The 21,487-nt window shown below is 46.2% G+C and overlaps 1 protein-coding gene across 5 annotated transcripts in view; it reads left to right on the forward strand.

Annotated features, from left to right (window-relative positions):
• Positions 1–21,487, forward strand: part of MET (MET proto-oncogene, receptor tyrosine kinase) — a 167,676-nt gene that overhangs the window by 19,789 nt on the left and 126,400 nt on the right. The window contains exon 2 of one of the 5 annotated variants that reach the window (XM_075014855.1): positions 15,310–15,357. The exons of 3 other annotated variants lie outside the window; for them this stretch is intronic. The gene's annotated coding sequence lies outside the window, so the exon portion shown is untranslated. Of the gene's footprint in view, positions 1–15,309; positions 15,358–21,487 lie in introns of those variants that run through there. One more of the 5 variants, XM_075014883.1, reaches the window with a different exon arrangement.

Consider the following 21,487-nt stretch of genomic DNA (forward strand, 5'->3'; position numbering starts at 1 on the left):
TTGGGTTAGGATCATTTCTTTAAATGTTGCTTAAAATAGTGAGTTGTACATTAGGGGTTAAATGTTCATATAGGCAAAATTTACACTCGTAGGCCATTTCTACACATGGCACTTTTTCCAGAAGGAGATCTTCCGGAAGAGTGCACCTACACATCAAACAGGACCTCGAAAGAGCCACCCCTTCTTCTGGAAGAGAGCATCTACACATGCAATGGCGCTCTTCCAGAAGAACAGGGTAGGAAACAGCATGGATGGGGTAGCACAGCCAGGGAGCCCTTCTGGGGCTGCCGGCCACACAGCCCCTTAAAGGGTCCCACCCAAACAGCCCCTCCCTGCAAATGCTGCCGAGGGCAGCCGACTCTTGCCCAAGCAAGCCAGACCCAGGTCCCTGTCCAGTGCCCACAGACCAGCCGGCATGGACCCCCAGCAGCCGCAGGACAGCAGGCTTGCCCTCACCCGCACTCTAGCCATCCTCTTGGCCACCCTCCTCAGCCTCCTGTGGAGGCAGAGGCCCAGGCCTGTGGGTCCTGCACCCCCACCACCCTGCCGGGCCCCCTCTGACTGGTCCAGTGCATCTGGACCCATGCCACCAGTACAGACTGGTGGGACAGGGTCGTCATGGGGGAGTGGGACAATGACTGCTGGCTGCAGAACCTGCAGATGAAGAAATCTTCCTCAAGATCTGCAGCTGGCTCGCCCCCATGCTAGAACACCAGGATACCTAGATGAGGCTGACCCTCTCCCCGGAGAAGTGCATGGCCATCGCCATCTGGAAATTGGCAACCCCAGACAGCTACCGATCCATCGGGCAGCAGTTCGGAGTGGGTACATCCACCGTCGGGGCTGTCGTCCTCCAGGTAAGCCCTGCCACAGGGAGGGAGGAAGGGGGTTGGTGTGCTAAGGAGACCCCAGGCGCCGATTGGGAGGGAGCAGGGCTGTGGGGTGGCGGGCAGGCGCAGCCCAGAAGGGATACCACATGGCTGCTACCAGAGGCGTCCTTCAGAAGGGGGGGGCCTGGTAGGGAGGGAGGGGGTGGAAGGCGGGGGGCAGGGACCCCTCTGCTTATGCCCACAAGTGCACCCATTCCTCTGCAGGTCATGAGGGCCATCAACCACATGCTGGTGTGGTGGCTGGTGAGCATCAGGGACCTGGACGCAGTCGTTGAGGGCTTCACCACGCTCTGGTTCCCCCAGTGCTTCAGGGCGATCGAAGGGATGCATAGCCCCATCAGGGCCCCGGACCACAGTGGAAGCCGATACGTCAACCACAAGGGGTACGACTCCATCATGCTCCAGGCGATGGTGGACGCCCGTGGGAAGTTCATGGACGTTTATGTCAGCTGGCTGGGCAGGGCACATGACACACAGATCCTGCGGAATTCCACCCTGTTCTGCAGGATGGAGGCCAGGACATTTGTGTCCCGGTGGAAGCATGCCACCGGGAAGGTCATGATGTCTTTTTGTGTCATGGGCGACCCGGCCTACCCACTCCAGCCCTGGTTGATGCGCCCATACATGGGCCACCTCACACCCTCCCAGGAGCTGTTTAATGCCCAGCTCACACGGGCCCGGTATCCTGTTGAGTGCGCTTTTGGCCATCTGAAGGTGCGGTTTAGGTGCCTCCTCACGCGCCTCGATGTGGGGGTGGAGAATGTCCCGCAGGTTGTGGCCACCTGCTGAGTGCTCCGCAACCTCATCGAGGCACATGAGGGGACTCTGCCCCAGGGCTGGATGGCAGAGTTGGCCCCCAGCTATCAACAGCCCACTACAGCCCCGACCAGTGGCTCAACCATGATGGGCTCTGGATTTGGGAGGTGCTTCGGGAGGCATTCAGCCAAAGGGACTACTAATCATCGCACCCCTCCTCACAGGCACCCCTTACACACACACCCATATGCACACACACCCAACCTCCCCCACAGTAATCAGGGACACGGGGTGCTGAATGCTACCATATATTTAACCCTGAACCATTATCAATGTGAAAAATGTAAATAATAAATAGCGAATAATAAAAGTAACAACCAAAACCTGATAGGGAGTGAACTATATACATGGGCCTTAGGGGGCAGGGGCACCTACACCTGGATGGGGACTGGGGCAGGAACATTGGGGGGCCCTAATCAAGGGACAGGGTGGAAGGCCGCAAGCCCCGGTGTCCGTGGGCCCCACCCTGGGTGCACGGTATCCTGCGGGGCGTTGATAGGGCCGGTAGCACCAACAGGTAGGGCCGGTCAGCATCCAGCCCAGCCTGAGCAGGGGGGCCGGGTTGTGGCTCAGGCAACCCTCCACAGGGCCCACCATGGCCACAGGCCATGCTCTGAGGTCCCTCAGCGCAGCATCAGGCAGGCCCGGGGGTAATAGGGCAGCCAGGGCCTCAGTGTCATGGGCTGGGGGCATGGGAGCAGCTGAGGGGCCAGCGAGGGGGAATGCAGGGGAGGCAGGTGGGGGGGGCATCAGGGAGGGGCTCGGGGGGCAATAGCAGGGGAATTGGGGGGCACTACAGGGGGACAATAGCAGGGGCCTCGGGCACTACGGGGGGACAACATTAGGGGCCTCGGGGGGGGGGGGGACCTTCAGGGGGATTGTTGAGGGGGGCAGCTCAGGAGGCTGGCCTGCTATGGCCCCGCACACGGTGCAGAGCATCCCCACCACCTCCCCCCATGTGTCCCACCTCCACTGGAGCTTGGCCTCGTCAAGGGCAAGCTGTCTTTCGGCGAGGGCATTCTTCTGGCTTAGGGACTCCATGTAGGCCGCGACCTCTTCCTCGCTGCAGCTGCATCGGGTCCGGCGCACCGATGGCCACCGCACAGCGGGGGATGGTGGGGGCCCAGCTGGTGGGCTTGCTGGGTCCTCCGGCCTTGATGGAGCTGGCAGACCCTGGGCTCCTCGTCCAGCTGCCCTGGCCCTCAGATGGTACTACTATTAAGAGAGAGAGGGTGGGGGTAGAGGGGGACGTCAGTACCACATCTGGAACCTGGGTGGCATGGCCTCAGTCTCCCCAGCTGGTTACACCCTCCATGGACCCATGGGATGGGCATACGCCGGGGAGGCCGCCATGCGGGCTTGCATGCACTCGCCACAGCGGCTACTGGGGCATGATGCCAGAGCCAGGGCACTATCGACAGTGGCCCACCCTAGCAACGGGCTTGTGGGTTGCAGGGGAGCTCAGCCATGGGGTGTTCCAGATGCAGCTCTGCTGCACAGAGGGGGCCTCTGCACACTCAGAGAGCGCTCCATAGGAGAGGGAGCCGGGTGCTGCTCGCAGGCATGGGTGTGTCCTGGGCCCTGACCAGGGATTGGCTTTGGGGCCTGGGCAGGTGTCCCCCTCCCCCCATTGACTTGTCCACTGTGCGTGCTTACCCGAGGTGGCCTCGTATATGTTGGGTGATTCCTGACTGGAGGGGACCTGGATGCTGGCGGTGGAGGGCACTGTGATGACAAGGGACCTAACGTCCACAGGGGCGGGTCCCTCGTCCTCTTCCTCCAGTGTGGCAGGGGGCTCAGTTGCAGCCATCTCCGTGGTGACACGGGGTGGAGAGGCGTCATCTGCAGCCAGGAGGTCCCGCCAGTCCCGGTAGAAGGGGCAGCTGGCAGGGGCATGGCCAGATCTGCGGGGGCTGTCCAGGGCCCACATGTATCCCTGCCACAGCTCCTTCACTTTGCACCTCACTTGTTCTGGTGTCCAGGAGGGGTGGCCACAGGCAGCCAGGCCCTGGGCGAGGCAGGTGAAGGCTGGGGTGTTCTTCCAGTGCCCACTGGCGTCCCAGAGGACATCCTTGTCACGCCAGAGCCCCAGAAGGTCCTGGAGCTCTGGCTCAGTCCAGGAGGGAGCCCTTCATTGTGGAGCTTGGTCGGGGTCCTGGCTGCCCTCGTCCAGGTTCCTGGGGCTCCCCTGGGTGGTGTGGGGTACTGGGTGGCTAGCCATCCCTGCAGGTCGGGACTTGCTGGGCGCTACGGGGCCTCGAGGGAGTGTGGCAGGCAGCTCTGCATGTGCTGCCTGTCTCACACTCTCAGTTTCCTGCCACGGGGTCTCCAGGTCCTTGCAGCTTTAAAGGCTGCAAGGACCTGGGGACCATAGAGGCTCGCAGGGGTGTCTAGAGCAGCCCTGCTCTCCAGCAGGCTGCCGCCATGGAGGACTGCTTCTTTCAAAAGAAGCAGTCTGGGAACATCTACACATGCCTTCTTCTGGATGATTCTTCCAGAAGAAGGTCCTCTTCCTGATTCTGAAACGGAATACAGAATCTGAAAGAGGGGGCACCTTCTTCTGGAAGAAATCCCAAAGAGCGTCTTACATGTGTAGAAGCTCTGCAGATCTTCCGGAAGAAGGCACCGTTCTTCTGGAAGATCTTACCTGTGTAGAAATGGCCTTAGAGTCCGTATCCCCGCCTTTATTTACATTATTTCTTGTGGTGTAAAATGCCTCATTATATACTGTTTCACTTGAAGTTGCAACTTTACAGTCCCTATCCCTGATTTATATCGAGGATCCCCTGTACCAAGGTAGCAATCTGGGCTAGGTGCTGTTCGACTGTAGTGGCACATGTGGGTACCTTCCAAACCCTGCTTATTTTATTTATTTGGGACTTACTCCTACCTTTTTATAATCTGTTTATACACATGTAAAATCCTGGCAGGTCTCTGTGGTTTGTAGAACTCCAGCAGTCACTAACAACCTGCATATCCGTGGCAAAATTTAAGCATATGTTAGTTCATTCTTAATTTATTGCACCCAAAGAGAGAACAAACTCCACAATTAATGAATTTATGTAAAATATGTTCCTCGTCAAGACTAACAGGAATTGAAACACATCACACCCCTTTTTTACGGGCAGTCCAAGCTCAATATAATTTTGGCCCTGGCTGCCTAAAGTAGTACCTTTTGTTCTGCCCCCCTCTGCTGAGCAGCAGCCCCTATGCTGAAAGTAGGGTGTTCTTGGCCGAAAGCCCTCAACTCTGGAATTCAGTTCAGTGAATGGAATTCAGCAGGGAGAGAGTTTATTAGACCTTCAACCAACACTGCAAGGCCTGCCCCTTCATTGTGGGGATGGGTAGAAATGGACATTATTTTTTTTTCGATTGTAGATGCAGTAATTTTATATAGAAGCTATGCTTATAGCAAATCTCTGCTGTCAGATCCCAGGCTACTCTTCTGTTTTCACTAAGTAGTAATATTTAGCAAGTCATATTTTCAAAGCTGTTTTTCAAGCATGACCTAACTTGCCTACATTTCTTGTCTTTTGCAAAAGATGCATGATCTGAAGTCTGGAAGTAGCATCTTCGCTTATCTTACAAACTCCAGGAATCCTGCTTTTCAACTCCAAAAAAGTCTCCAGAAACAAACTTGTTGTGGCCTGAAGAGTAAGCCTGACCAAGTCTGAAATTAAGTAAAAATCGTTTTACAAAAGAACCTTGTCTTGAAACTATAGTTCATGCATTTTAGCCTTCTCACGTACCTAGCCAGTAAAAGTGTCAGGCTTCAAGTGTTTCTTCACTGCTCAGACAGTATCAGGAGCAAATATTTTGTTTATTTCAGTTTACTGCTTTATACACACATATCCCAAGTGCTGGGACTGAGGAGCTTTAAACTGATCCAAAAGGGAGGGCGGGATAAGCATAAACAACAAGACAGCAGCTCCCATCTAACAAAAAGCCTTCCAGTTAGCATGAACACAAGCCCGCCTGTGCAATTGGCCCACTCAGCATCCCAAAAGTCAATACCAAACAAATGGCGTTTTCAGCAGATCCTAAAATCAGCAGTTTGGAAGGGGCGGGGAGCTTTCAGAGTAAGAGTGAGGATGAGTTTTCTGTAGTTGATGGCCCCTCAACAGAAACCTCTTCCAACAAAAACCAAGCTAGCTCCAGGTCAGCCATCTCCACTGATTGTAGCAGTGTTGCACAGGACAAAGCTTGCCCGTTAGATAGGCTGGTCACAGACAATTTACTGATTTATAAGTCATTACCAGCATGGTAAGCTCCCGCAAAGTAGATCAGCGAGCTCTGGTGCAGTGCTTGCAGCGAGCTACTTTGCTTAACAAATGGGTCAGCAATAGCTCAGCTTCTAAATTGAGTTAAGGTGTGTGGCCCTGTCTAGAGTATGCTGTAATAATCTAATTTTATTGTGAGAAAGGGTATGTTAGCATTCAAAACAGAAGGTCATAAACTCCTAACCTAAACACAGTTTGGGGAAGAACTGTGCCTTTTTGATGATCCAAAAGCAACTGGTAATCTATCAGAACTCAAATTATTCATTTTGGTAACATATGATGAATGTATGCTACCATTCTGCAGTGCGCAGAAGGCAGTAGTTCTTTTTTTGTGAAGGATTTAGCAATGTTAGCAATTGGCATTGTTCTGAATCAAAACCAACAGTGAAATATTTGAAGTTTTCTGAAAGAAAATTATGGGGGGGACTCATGTTGGGCAATCAAATGATTTTTTTTCAACAAAACAGTTTTTTATTGCAACATTATGTTGTATTATGTAGAATGTTTAAATATTCAAAATAAAAAGTTTGTTTCTAAATGAAAAATTGAAATACGTAATTCAAACGTGTCAAAATGGGATGCTTCACCATGCGCAGAACCTTTTTCTCATTTTCTTTCTCCTCACCCCTTAAAAAACTGGCAACATGTACCCAATTTCACCTATCATTTTTATTTCAATAGAACCTCATACTCTGACTGAATATCGTCTGTCATCATTTCTCCAGACAGCTCTAGATATCTGAGAAGGCTAAAATGCACAATCAGTAGTTCTAAGGGTCATTAGTAAAATGATTGTCACGTAATTTCAGATTTGTTCAGACTTGTTCTTTAGTCCACCTAAACATGCCTGGTTTTGGAGACCTTATGGAAGCTGGAGAACAGGAGTCCTAGAGTTTGTAAGATAAGAAGAGAGGCTGATTTTTGGTTTCCTCTGGTTGCTTCTTCCAGCCCATCATTATCATCTTAGGCCTGGTCTACACTAGGGATCAAAGTCAATCCCCAGATATGCAATTATAGCCATGCCATTTGCACAGCTAGAATTGACATATCAGGATTGACTTTCTTTCCTGGTGTAGATTGGGCTTCTTTGGCTCATGCTGATATCCCATACTCCATGAAGTAGTGTGGCATACCAGGGTCGACAGCCAAGCCCAGAGAGATCAATTTTGCTGCACCTTCACATGTGGAAAAATCAATCCCTGGAAGATGGATTGTAGTGCACCGACCCCCAGTGAGTATAGACACACCCTTAGTCTTCAGTCTCAACCTGGTTAATCAGTTTAATCTTATCTATGCACCAATCTCACCTAGACAGTGAAAGCACTCACTAATAGTGCCTAGGCTAGATGAGGTGTTGTGTGAGGACACGGACCATAAACACCTTTGGAACACAAAAAACAATTGCCCAACACTACTGCGGACTCTCGGGGGGGAAAAAAAAAATGAAACCCCTTGGCTATTTTGGGTATTTGTCCTGCGCCTTACAGGACTTCAGGGCTGTGATATTATTATAATTAGATGGCACCATAAAATGAACATGTAGATAAGGAACAATTTAATATATATTATGTACATAGATTTGATCCTTTGTTTCCTTCGTGTTTAGATAATATTCTTTCTTGTACCAAACCACAGATTTGCAGAACATTTTTTAAGGAATTATTAACTGGCTAGGAAGAGCTATTGGCTCTTAGAACTATTAACTGATGACTTAAACCCCAGGAAATGTCCTGCATCATGTTGTTTGCTTTTTCCTTTTATGACCCGTTCCATTCACTTTATTATACCAATATGTAAAACTGTTAGCTTTTTTTACAAGTATGGAAACAGGTACAAAAACTGCTTTCTGTTTCCATGCAAGAACCAATCCTATGGTAAGAGTACGAATGGAGAAGTAATACCTCAACATAGTCAAATGGGTGGAAGTAAAAATCTTTTTACATCCGGGTTTCACCACTTGTATCCTGATGAAAGCAAGGATGACATACCCAGGAAATTAGGCAGCTCCAGAGAGCAGAGAGCAACACAAAATTTGCACTTACGCAAGTAGCTCTTCCAAAGGACAGAGTTTTGCAGGAAAGTGAAGTGTCAGAAAACTGTATTTTCCCACCAGGGTGAGTTTTTGACTTTTATCAAACATGCTGTTAAAGGACCCATATTTTTACTTGGGGTTGTGTACCTGGGTCAGATATAGCAAAAATCGAGTTTATCTATGATGAAGTTTAATGTTCTGGAATGTATAATGCTTATTATAGTAACATTACGCTGTTGCACATTTTTATCATTAGTGCCTTCTATCCGTGAATTTCAAAATGCTCTACAAACAATTTGTCTTTTGATCATAGAAAGATAGGGACCTTAAGAGATCATCTAATCCATCCATGCTGCAGCTAGCTCTGCTCTCACCTCCCCACCCTCCTCCAGCCAGCCTGACTCTGCCCTTCTCCCCACAACATCCCGCTGCTGGCGGCCACACCTGATTGCCACACACACACTGGGCTCTCCTAGCTGCCCCTAGCCCTGTGCATCTGCCATGATGACACGCAGGGCAGGAGAGCAGTGTTCTCGCTCAGATTTTCCATCCTTGGATGGGCTGAATTTTCTTGGCTGGATTAACAATTCTTATGTGCAACACCAATACTGAGGTAGTGTGTGGAAGTGCAGCACCAGTGCAAACAAAAAACCTAGCTATAAATATATATTGTAAACAGTCCATAGGTGTGGAACAATATATTAAAGTAAGGAATAATTAAGAAGGTGCAATGCTTGTGATGCTTATTTAATATGAGATCAAATAAAAAGAAACTGAACACTACTCTTGTAGTGCCTGTATTGTCATCCTTTCTAATAATTCAGGTAGTGAACATACCAAAATGCATAATACCCACACATGGCTCAGCTTTAAGCTGCGAAATAAATCTGAGTCAGCTAGAAATGCTCCAGAAATTACGGGATGGCATGCGGTAGGCTTAGGGCAGTGGGCTGGAGACATAGGGTTGCAGGAGTCAGGATTAAGGTATATGAGGTGCACAGGGGATGGGATTGGAGCGTGTTGGGGATGCAGAAGTTAGGGCAGGGTGCTGGGAACATAGAGGTACAGGAGTCAGGGCTGGAGTCTGTGAGGGGCTCAGGGCAAGGGGTTGCAAAGTGTGGGGTGCAGAAGTTAGGGTGAGGTGCTAGGGATGTCAGGGGTACAGGAGTAAGGGCTGGGGCTTGCAAGGAGCCCAGAGCAACATGTCAGGGTTCATGAAGGGCTCAGGGCAGGCTGTTGGGCTGGGAGGTACAAGGGGCAGGGCGGGGCGGGGGCGGGTTGGACTGGTAGGGTACAGTATGTTTGGGGGTAGGGTATAGGAGAGGATGACCTTGGATCCAGGTTATCTTACTTGCCTGCTGGGCCCCAGAGCCTCTGGCGCAGTGCTACTCTGCCCCCAAACAGCCTGCCTCCCCCTCCCCCGGCTCGGCCTGAAGATCTCCCCAACCCCACACCCCCTTGGCCCAATGACCCACCCTGCCTGCCACCCTGTTACTCAGCACCTTGGGGATGTGCTTCCTGCAGCTACATCATTCCTGGAAGGTGACGCTGCATGGACCCACGGTAGTGATATTGGAACAACCGTTGCCCAGAGCTTCACTTCTAGTCCTGTGTCTCCTTAGATCCTCTGTGTAACTTGCTTGAAATGCTTTACTCTCCTGGTGCGTTTTCCTTATTGCTAATGTTAATCTCCCTTGCTGTGAGCTCATATGGTTACTTCTTGTCCTACTCTTGGTGGACATGGGGAGCTATTGATCACGGTACTCTTTGTCAACACCTCTTATGTATTTGAACACTATCAAAACAAAAAAGCAGTCCAGTAGCACTTTAAAGACTAACAAAATAATTTATTAGGTGATGAGCTTTCGTGGGACAGACCATGTCTCAGGTCTCATCCCCTATAACCCCTCCTCTACTTACAATACGTTGATGACATCTTTATGATTTGGACCCATGGTATAGAGACCCTAGAAGAATTCCACAGAGACCTTAATAATCTGCACTCCACTGTCAATTTATGCCTTGACTACTCTACACAAGAGATGCATTTCCTGGACACTACAGTACAAATCAAGGATGGCCTGATCGGTACCACACTCTACCGGAAACCCACTGATCACTCACTATGTTTACCTACACGCTTCTAGCTTCCATCCTGCACACACAGCTATATCCATTGTTTACAGCCAAGCCCTTAGGTACAATCACATTTACTCTGATCCTACTGACAGAGACCGAAAACTACAAGATCTTTACCAAATATTCATAAACCTGAATTACCCACTAGGAGAAATAAAACAAATCGACAGGTCCAGATGAATACCCAGAGACCAGCTACTTTAAGATAGGCCCAAAAAAGCCAAGAACAGAACACCACTGGTCATCACCTACAACCCTCAACTCAAACTACTGCAATGCATTATTAAAGACCTACAACCTATGCTTAATCAGGATGCCACACTCCAGAAGGCCCTCGGTGACAGGCCTGTTCTCTCCTGCAGACAACCTCCCAACCTTATGAGGATTCTCCCCCACAGCCACAGTCTATACCGCAGGAACACCAGTTCTGGAACTTTTCCTTGCAACAGAGCCTGTTGCCAACTTTGTCCACATATCTATTCTGGAGATACCATCACTGGACCTAATCAGGTTATTCACAGAATCATGGGCACGTTCTCGTGTTCCTCAACTAACATCATATATGCCATCATGTGCCAACAATGCCCAGATGCTTTGTATATTGGACAGAATTCAAACACTCTTAGACAAAGCATTAATGGGCACAAAACAGACATAAAAACACTCCTGATCCAAAAACTGGTCAGTCAGCATTTTAATGGAGTCGGCCATTCTGTTAATGACCTGAAAGTTTGTGTCCTACTGAAGAGGAATTTTCACAACAGTTTGGAAAGAGAGGCTGCTGAACTCTCTTTTATATTCAAATTCAACATATTAACACATGGTTTGAACCAGGATGGGAATTTTCTAGGTCATTATTGGGGCTCTTTTGCATACTTGGCTTAATCTAATTTTTGACTCCCCACCCCCTTCTGGCCCTCTACTCTCTGATTTGCTCACCTGGATAATATTTTTCTGATTTGTCAACCTCGATTACTGTGTTTGGTTCTCTGTGCCTTAAATATTGAGTCTGTTCTGGGATGGCTATGATCTGAAGTGGGTCTGTCCCACGAAAGCTCATCACCTAATAAATTATTTTGTTAGTCTTTACAGTGCTGCTGGACTGCTGTTTTGTTTTGATAGTATATAGACTAGCACGGCTATCTCTCTGTTAGTATTTGAATACTGTTATGATTTCCTGATTTTGGCTTCTCTCCTCTAGACTAAACATGTCCAATTCTTTCAGCCTGTCCTTACAGATCCTGTTTCCTTAACTTGTGATCCCATTCTTTTTGTTCTCCTCTTGACACCCTCCAGTATAACACATTTCTTCAAGTGTGGTGAAATGCCCATGTGAGGTAAGCAGGCAGGTGTTATCTTTCTTTGATTGAAACAGGAAAAAGAAAGAGAGAGAGGTGAAGTAACATGCCTAAATTCATGCAATAAGTAAGTGTATGGAAGAATTTGGAACCCAGATCTCTTGACACTCCCTCCTGGGCCTTAACCACAAGACCTGCCTTGCAGCGTATTCTGAGCAATAACAGCCATATGACCTATCATGAATTTACACCCACATGGAGCTGGTATTGCAGTTTTCAGGAAGTAGGGCCCAATTTGCAATTGAATACCACTGGCCTGTGTTTGGTGGTGTCTCTCTGAATTATTTGCTACAGACACAGGTCTTGAGCTTTTGGTGGATCTGGGTTAATTTCAGTTGTTCCTGCTGGTGAAGAGCTACAAGATTCTCTCATAATGAACCCCAGCAAACACTAATTAGTACAGGTGAAAGCTGTACTTTCCATTTTCCTGCTGTTAACTAATGACACCTTTAAAAAGAATAGCCATGTCCTTGTACAGCTGGATGGGGAAAACACTATTGAGGGGGTTGGGAACCTTTTTTGGGCTCGGGGGCACTGACTCGTAGACACCTCAGTCACAGGCCACGCAAGTGAAAAGAAAAATTACCCCATCCCTGATGTGGTCCCTGGCTGTATGGGAGCCAGGGCTATAGGGTCTGGGAGCAGGCTGGGAAGTGAGGGTGGTGGTGTCTGGTTTGGAGGGAGGATGCAGGAGTGGGCTGGGGGTGGAAGATCTGGGTATGAAGGGGGTGTAGAAGGAGGTGGGGTTGTGGTTGGGAGGGTGAAGCAGGAGCAGGCTTGGTGTGGTTCTAGGTGGGAGGAAGAATACAGTGGGTTTGGGGTGTGGGGTCTGGAAGGGAAGAGTCAGGAGGCTAGCTCGGGCAAGGTGCAGGTGGGGAGTTGTGGGAGAGGGTTCTGGAGTAGGGTGTGGGGTCTGGGCAGGAGGGGTTGGAGGGTTTATGTGCAGGGTGTGGGAGGGAAAAGTCAGAGGTGCACGGGGCAGGAGCAGGGTGAAGAGGGGAGTCAGGGTGGGAGTGAGAGAGCAGGAACAGTCGAGCAGCATGGGGTCTGGGTGACAGGGGCACATCTTACCTGCTCACCCCCAGACACGCATGGCTTTGCTCCGGGGCACCGCTCTCCGCTGCAATCAAAGCAGTAGGAGGAAGCCTCCAGGCAGTTCTGCCAAGACCGCTGACGCTCCCCCTCCCTCCCGTACAGCTGGGGGAACAGCACAGAGCAGCTGGGAGCACGAAGCTGCTTCCCTGGCAGAGCCCACAGTTTGGATCCAGACCATGGCTTGCCTGATCTGGCCCTTGAGGCTCGGTGCTACAAACTCTCCACCCTGCTGCAGGCCAGATTCTATGGAGGGGAGCCCTGAGCCTCAGGGTCTGGGTCCACAGTCCCAGATTGCGGGCCAGGGGTTCCCCACACCTGAACTATTGTACTGACTGTTCCTAATCCATGTGAAAACATTGGCAATATTACAGATTAACAGTTTGGACTATCCTTGTGTTTTTATCTTGTTTTGCAATTCTTTCAGTATCTTTTTGGCCTTTTCTCTGTGAGTTTGATTCTGCAATCCTTACACTGAGTAGCACTTCCTTACATGAGTACTGTAGTTCTACTGAACCTCAACAAAAGGACTGAATTCCAAATTAGCCCTGTTAAACAATATGACTGTCAATCTTCTCCTTTTATTTGGAATATACCAGTCAGCTCTGTCATTATGACAGCACCTGTACTGCCATTGTACTCTGTCAGGAGCAGAAGCAATTAAAAAACTTGAGCTACAGACTCAAGAACTGCCTGTCCTTAGGATGTTTTGCACTATAGGAGGTTTTAAAAGAAATGCCAGGACTTGTATTGCACTGCAACGTTTCTACAGTAAATTAATGTTCAGCAAAAGAATATATTTTTGTCCTTAGCACCGGATAAATTGATAGTCTTGTGTTGTAATGTATGCTAAAAATAAAAACAATGAACATTCTTTTTACTGTAAACAATAGTAAATTATAATAATATATCAGACTTGTTAATGGACCGTGCATGTTAGTGAATGTGTTTTTATACACTGAGTTTATAAATTTAACAGATTTCTACTGTACTAGCTTTTCATGTTAGAAAGACTACTGTGCAGAACTTTCAGATTAACCCAACCAGCTAATGAATTCGTCTCTTGGAAAGCCATTGCACATATTGTCAGTACTGTTCAAATTAGCATTTCATTTGTAACACAAAGCAGGATACTGATTCCCTATACATTTCTTTCAGCGCATAGAATAAATGTGCTTATCAAATGTTCTGGGTACTTCCCCATCAATTAGATAAGCAATGGGTGTGCCAAGATTCAGCAAACGGAATCTTCCCAAATCTTTGCAGTGAAAACCCTCCTACCGGCAAGTAGAAATTAGCTAATGATTTTCTTTTGGCTCAAAAGCAGTCACGTTTTGAGATATCTTCACCCGAGTTTTGATTGCTGATGGCTAATTATTTGTGAAAAAAATCACAAGCAAATAGTTCCCCCAGTCTGAAACGGCAGTGAATGCCATGCCAGTTTCATTATAGATAGTGGTGGCAGAATATATCTTAATGTTATTGTCTTTAATTGAGTCTAACTTTGCTTCACGAGTGAAGATTTATTTGACAAGAGTGGGCCCTCACTAATTTGCACCAATTACTCATTGAAAAACTCAAAACCATTGAAAACCAAATGAAAACTTTTTCGTTTTGAAAATTGGCAAGTAAAGGAATCTAGAAGAAGAGGAAATGGGCTTAAATTGCAGCAAGGATGTTTTTAGTTGGATATTAGGAGAAACTTCCTAACTGCCAAGATGGTTAAGCACTGGAATAAATTGCCTAGGGAGGTTGTGGTATCTTCATCATTGAGGACATGTAAGATCAAGTTAGATAAACATTTGTCAGGGATGATTTAGGTGGTGTATGGTCCTGCCATGTGTGTATGGGACCTGACTTGATGACTTCTTGAGGTCCCTTCTAGCTCTAGTAGTCTATGTTTGTAAGGCATGAAGTTTCCCAACACCGTTTCCCATTAAAGTCAACAGAGGGTTGGATCGGGCCATATTGTTTTATTCTACTAATTTGAGATGGGAGCTGCATAGACGTGCAGTGGGAAAGAGGGAAATATTCTCCTCCTTCTCCAAGGTCATGGAGAAGTTTCATAGTCTTTCCTAGGAGCTTGCATTAGTCTGAAAACTGCACTTTTCTGCTGTACTCCTGAAGAGAGACTGACACAGGCACTCCACAGAGGAGGACTGGATGGATGACTCGTTTAGCATGCCTGTCCTCCAGCCGCAGCCTTCCCTCCACCCATCCCACCATCATCCCGTTTATTCTGCCATCTAGGAACAAGCACACACACAAAGTTGCTCTCTCTGGCTCCCACCCTACTACAGAGCTAGTTCCCTTGCCAACTGATTCCCCAGAGTTGTGGTGGAACAGCTTATTTGCCCTCACAATAGGTCTGCATTGGAAAAAATGTGTCATGCTAGAAAGCAACTTACCACAACCACCTAACACATTTTTGAATGTGACTGTGATTATCCATACTGGGCACGTCCTCACAGTGCTTTTCATCCATCAGTTTAATTGACAATCAGTTAACTCAAGGTGCATAAGTTAGTGAAGATGAGCCCACTAAGGAGTAAGTCATTTTTCCCATTCTGGTGGTTAACATGTGCTAGCACAGTGCACTTTGCCCAAGTGAATAAACTATAAAAACATAAACACTGCAACACAAAACATTCTTTGTCAGTTGCCAGGGTGTATCTCACTTAATCATTTCTCTGCCATTGCAGAGGCCTGGAACACTGGTGCACCTGGGTCCCTCCTATTCTCTTCCTGTGGTATGTAATCTACTCTCTTGGGGGTTGTAGTGTTTTGGTCTGATTTTGGTTGTTCAGGTTGGTGTGCAGCTATTGTGTGGTGTTGGCAGCCCGTGGTGTGCAGGGAGTTGAACTGAGTGATCTGGTGGATGTAAATTCTATGCCTCTAATTTATTTTCCAAATGCAGTTTTGCTGTGATTAGTTGATAATATTTGCCTGTGCTGTATTAACTGTTCTGTACTGTGTTCTGTAGACTTCATGGTGTTTTAGTAACATCAGATGCAACTCATAATGCAATCTCATAGTAGATGTAGTGATCTGCTATCCAGTCTTAGCTAAAAATGGTAAGAAGCCATTTTTGTGTGCTAATCATAATGTTTGCAAATTAGTGAAATGTGTATTACCACAAGTCAGCTGTATCCAGCCTGGAAAGGCCTATTTTAATAATGTGTTTTCTAGCATAAACTTGCCATTAACAACATAATAAATAGCCATACTGGGTGAGACCAATGGTCCATTCAGCCCAGTATTCCACATTGTTGAGGACCAGTAACTTCAGAGGGAAGGAATACAAAAGGTCAATTTTTTGATGATGCATTCATGGTTGTCCATTCCCAAATTCTGTGCACCACTATTTATATGATACACACAACACCCTATCATTTCTTATCATCAACGAGGGGTCCAGACTAACACGGCTACTCCTCCATTTTCTTATCATGTAATAAAGCAAGGAAACTTGTGATTGTGTCAAATCCTAACCCCTGGATATGCAAGTTAAACCGTGTCATTCTCTCCAAGCTTCCATGAAGTCTTCTGTGACCAAACCGAAAAGGAAAAAAAATTGTTAGCATTAATGCTGTAAGGCCAAGTACAGCTATGGCATTAAGCTTCCTTACATTACCTAGCAACCAGCATTAGTATGGAATATTACTGCAATAAAAGCAACATCGGCATGACTGTCAAGAAAAGGTGTTGCACTTGTATTCCTACAAATGGTGAAATGGTAGAAATGAGGCTTGTCAGTGGGGAAAAAAGCTATCAGGATTCCTGTGATGGATATTAGTCACACACTCCCAGTACCACATATGTATGGGAAGTGTCATCCACAGCCTGGACCACTGCCAGCACTGCTGGCTGACCAAAACCCAATTTCTCATAGGTTTTCTGAGAGTGTCTGCAGAGGGATGGAAAAATGGGGGCATTGTGACACAAGCTTTGAAAATATCCACTTGTAAAAGACAGAATCCATCCACAGAACTAGCTTAATAGGAAGCAGCACACGTCAAACTAAATTACAAGACTCATCTAGATGACACAGATGAATAAACTGATCAAAGGGAGATCACAGAAACACAGCATAGAAACTAACAGGTTAGTTTTCCCCCCCTTACCAACAGAAAGGTGTTAACTAATAACTTGACCTGCAACAAGAAGACAAGTGTAGCAAGTCCATAGCTTGAGTATTATGGCACTGATTGAGCAAAGCAGCTAAGTATGTAGTCCCATTGAATCAAACTAAAGTTGAGCACATGTTTATGTGCTTTGTTGGATTGAGGTGTCTGTGACCAAACAGCTCAAACCTCTTGAGATGAGCTGCTGCATTTTTCACTAGCTGAAGCTTTCAAGTACTTGTCAAGGGTATCACTAAGTAAAACATTTTGCAGCTGTGAGATTATAACAAGATGGCTCTCTATGCTGAAGTCTGTAAAAGAGGAATAGTGATAGTCTCTGGGTCAAACATTAGATGAAAAGAGGCATTGTGTGCCATCAGTGTGCCCTTGGACCCAGAAGTGTCAACGGAGGTGATATAATGCCAAGACTAAAATGCCAAATATACACCTCCAAGAGCTGCTGTATTCTGAATCTGACACCATTCCATGCTAGATGTGGCCCTTACTTTATCAGCATCACTCCTGTCTTAACATGTTGAGCCTACAATAGTTCGCTTTTACCTTCCGCTCTTAGACACTGCCAACAGGGAATCCATTATGTATTAGTTTGTAAAAAAAGCAGATGCATATTTCAGGGGGAATGTCTCCTTTAGCAGCTATATGCACATATTGACCCTCACATACAATAAGAGTCCTGTTCCACCTCATAGACTAACAGATATTTTGGAGCATAAGCTTTCATGGGCAAAGACACACTTTGTCAGGTGCACGAGCGGGGGGTTCCAGAGGAAGATCCAAATTTATAGGCTTATGAAAAGGAGGGAGTTCCAGTCAAGAGGAGGGCCAGAGCTGACAACGTTAATTCAGTGATGGGGGATGTGGCCCATTAGCAGCAGCTAACGTAAAGGTGTGAGCATCAAGAGAGGAGGAACTGCTTTTGTAATTGGCCGGCCAGTCCCAGTGACTGCCCAATCCTTGACTGATGGTGTCAAATTTGCAAATGAATTGCAGCTTTGCAGTTTCTCTTTGTAGTCTATTTTTGAAGTTTTTTTTTGTTTCAGAATGGCTACTTTTAAATCTGTTACTGAGTGACCAAGGAGATTGAAGTGTTCTCCTACAAGTTTTTGTATGTTACTGTTCCTGATATCTGATTTCTGTCCATTTATTCTTTTACGGAGAGACTGTCCAGTTTGGCCAACGTAAATTGCAGTGGGACATTGCTGGCACATGATGGCATATATTATATAAGTAGAATGAGCTCCTGATGGTATGTTTGATGTTAAGTCCTGTGGTGGTGTCTCTGGTGCAGATATGTAAGCAGAGTGGACATCGAGGCTTGTTGCTGGGTTGATTCCTGGTTTAGAGTTAGTCTGGTGTGGTCTATAGTTACTGGTGAGAATTTGTTTTGAGTTGGCAGGCTGTCTGTAGGCGAGGACTGGCCTGCCTCTCAAGGTCTATGGGAGTGAAGGATCATTGTCCAAGATGGGTTGTAGATCGCTGATGATACACTGGAGAGGTTTTAGCTGGGGACTGTATGTGATGACCAGTGGTGTGCTGTTGTTTTCCTTGTTAGGCTTGTCTTGTAGCAGGTGGCTTCTGGGTACATGTCTGGCTTTGTCAGTCTGTTTCTTCACTTCCTTTGGTGGATATTGTAGTTTCAGGCAAGCTTGGTAAAGGTCTTATAGGTGTTTGTCTCTGTCTGAGGAACTGGAGCAAATACAGTTGTACCTTAGTGCTCGATTGTATACAGTGAATGGTGTGGTGTGCCCTGGATGGAAGCTGGATGCGTGTGGGTATATAGTGATCTGTGGGTTTCCGGTATAGGGTGGTGTTTATGTGACCATCACTTATTTGCACAGTAGCGTCCAAGAAGTGGATCTCTCGTGTGGACTGGTCCAGGCTGCAGTTGATGGTGGGGTGGAAACTGTTGAAATCACAGTGGAACTCTTCAAGAGCCGCTTTCCCATGGGTCCAGATGATGAAGATGTCATCAATGTAGTGCAAGTAGAGGAAAGTCACTAGGGAACAAGAGCTGAGGAAGCATTTTCCAGGTCAGCCATAAAAATGCTGGCATGCTGTGGGGCCATGCAGGTTTCCATAGCGGTGCCACTGATTTGAAGGTATAGATTGTCCTCAAATCTGAAATAGTTGTGCGTGAGGACAGAGTCAAAAAGGTCCACCACCATTTGTGCGTTGGCCTCATCAGAGTTAATGTTCCTAACAGCTTGAAGTCCATCTTTGTGTGGGATATTGGTGTAAAGGTTCTCTGTGGCCAGGATGGTGTTTTCAGGAAGGTCACCAAGGAATTGTCGTTTCCTAAGGAAGTCAGTGATATCTCGAAGAAAGCTAGGAGTGCTGGTGGTGTAGGATCTGAGAGTTCTGTGGATGGAACTCTGCAGGAGTCTGCATCTGTGGCTTGTAGGCACATGCCTTCCTTTGTTTTTGTAACAAGATGTTACCATGATGGGAGAGCTCAGACTGCAAAGCCTGGATAAAATTTGGTTCTTGTGCAATGTTGATATTTTCCATCCTTGCTCACTTAGCTGAGTGCCCCCTATTATTAGCACCCTGGTTGCACTGTACTGAATTAATGGAGCTATTTAGCACTGCACCTCGGGCTTGATTCTATAAATTAGATGCAATTTGCATGCAACTTGAACTCCATCAAAGAGATTAGTTAGGGCCTGTGATTAGCAGCTCTCCAAGAGCACAAAGCAACTGGGAGCTGAACAAAACTTATTCTGTGGCAGAACCAGCACCTGCCAGGAGCAACATAATTGCTAGTAGCAGTCAGTGGTGTCACACATATGGGGCAGTAGAGACAGTGTCCCAAGCTGGAGCTTTCTCTTTCCCCCTAGACATGAACACCAGTGCAGCATGGCAAAAAAATAGTCCACCCTATCTTTCTACTTCTGTGTACTAGTATCAACATTAAAAGCTAGTATTTTCCTATTTTGATCTTGAATGCCCACAACTGCTGCGGGGATTCCTGTACTGTTCAGGTATGTGAGAGATCAAGAGAGTGGGTTTGGTGAGGGAACTGTTCTCTAGGGGGATTTTAGGGGACTTGGGGGAGAGTGGGAAGGTTTTGCATATATTGTCTGATTTAATATATTGCTCTTTGCTCATCTTTTTCAAAACAAGTATCCTGTGACTTTATATTTGTAACTTTCATCTACCCGTCTTTCAGTTTCTCAATCCATTGTTTGCATCTCTCAATTCTTGTGTTATGTTCAATATTAGAACGTCAGCTTATTAGGACAAAGAACTTGTCTGTCCATGTGTTATGCCAAGATTCAGTGCTCTGTAGATACTGCAGTTAAATATTAAATCAGAATATCATTTTATAATTGTAAAAGCCCTGCTGTTTTCCCCCAAATCAAATTCTTTTTCTTTTTCTTCTTGATATTCTGCTATTGCCAGTTAATAGCAGAAAATATCAGTTGCTTTGAAAATACTCTCATTACTCACTGGCACATGAGTGGATTGTTTTTCCTAGCACTTTTTCAGAGACTTTTGCTGCTAGTCTTTGGGTTTTTTTCCTCCATTTTTGATCATGATTACTGACAGATTGTTGAAAGGTTTTTGGACAGGAGACAATTCTCTACTTCACAAAGTTCACTGTGTGTATATAGACTAATAGTGTAAGCCACAGAAAGAATGCAATATACACCAAAATAAAATATCTAAAAGAATGTAGCAGAATTATTGGTGTTGTTTAAGGCAGTGTAATGAAAGTATAAAAGTTTCATATTTGCACATAAACTATTCTGACTTTTAATAGTCTCTCATTTTAGCCAAAATTTTGTTTTTTTTAAAGTTATTACAGAAGTCATGGTGGTTATGCTATGTATTTTCAAGTTTGTATTTAGGTCTCTAGAGACTCGTTGTCCTTGTATTTCTCTTTCGGAAACAATTGCTTAACTATAGCCAGTCTGTAAGCATTTTTCCATAAAATCCTCTAAACATCATGTAATCATATTTCTTTTAGAAAGTATAATTGTTTTCTCCATAACGATCCAAATATAGCTTAGCAAGCGTGGCAAGATACTAAGAGAACAATGCCTGGTGTGATTTAGGGTATAATGTAGACACTTGACCAAAATACAGTCCAACCACAAAACATGTATTAGGTCAAATGAGAGGATTTTAAATATCATACTAGTCATGGTCTTTTGATTTGTAAAGCCACATGAAATAAATGGGGAAAATAAGTAAGAAAGAAATGTGCTAGATTTGTTGACTTCACCACTTCGTGGTTCTAATTCACTTGATATCTCTTTGTTTACAACACAATGCTTTGCCTGTATCTTCTAATGGTTCTCTCACATGATTTATTTCTGTGGTACAATGCCTAAAATTAAGCTTTCATATTTCAAGAACCACAAAATACTTAAAATGTTTTAAGGATACATTAGAACACCTTGTCAGTGTGAAAGAAAATGACTATTGCAAGAACAAGAACTGTTTGAGTTCTAGTCAAGCAAAACATTTTTGCCTTTTATGGAAGACAGAATTTTGTCAGGAAAAGCAGAATGGTTTTCTGGTAGGCTATGTCTAGGTTGCAGGCTTCTGTCGGGAGCCTGTAGGTCTACTGTTCCGGAAACCTTCTGCCAACTTCCTGGTCATCTTCAGTCCATGAGGAAGAAGGGATGTTTCAGGGGAGGGGGTTTTCCCACCATGTGCCCTATGTAGATAGGCCAAATGTCAGGAACGCCTCTCCTGACAGAACAGTGAGCAGGAGATACAAAAATGA

This window comes from Carettochelys insculpta, chromosome 1 (genome assembly GCF_033958435.1).
Source record: "Carettochelys insculpta isolate YL-2023 chromosome 1, ASM3395843v1, whole genome shotgun sequence".
In the NCBI taxonomy this organism is placed as follows: Eukaryota; Metazoa; Chordata; order Testudines; family Carettochelyidae; genus Carettochelys; species Carettochelys insculpta.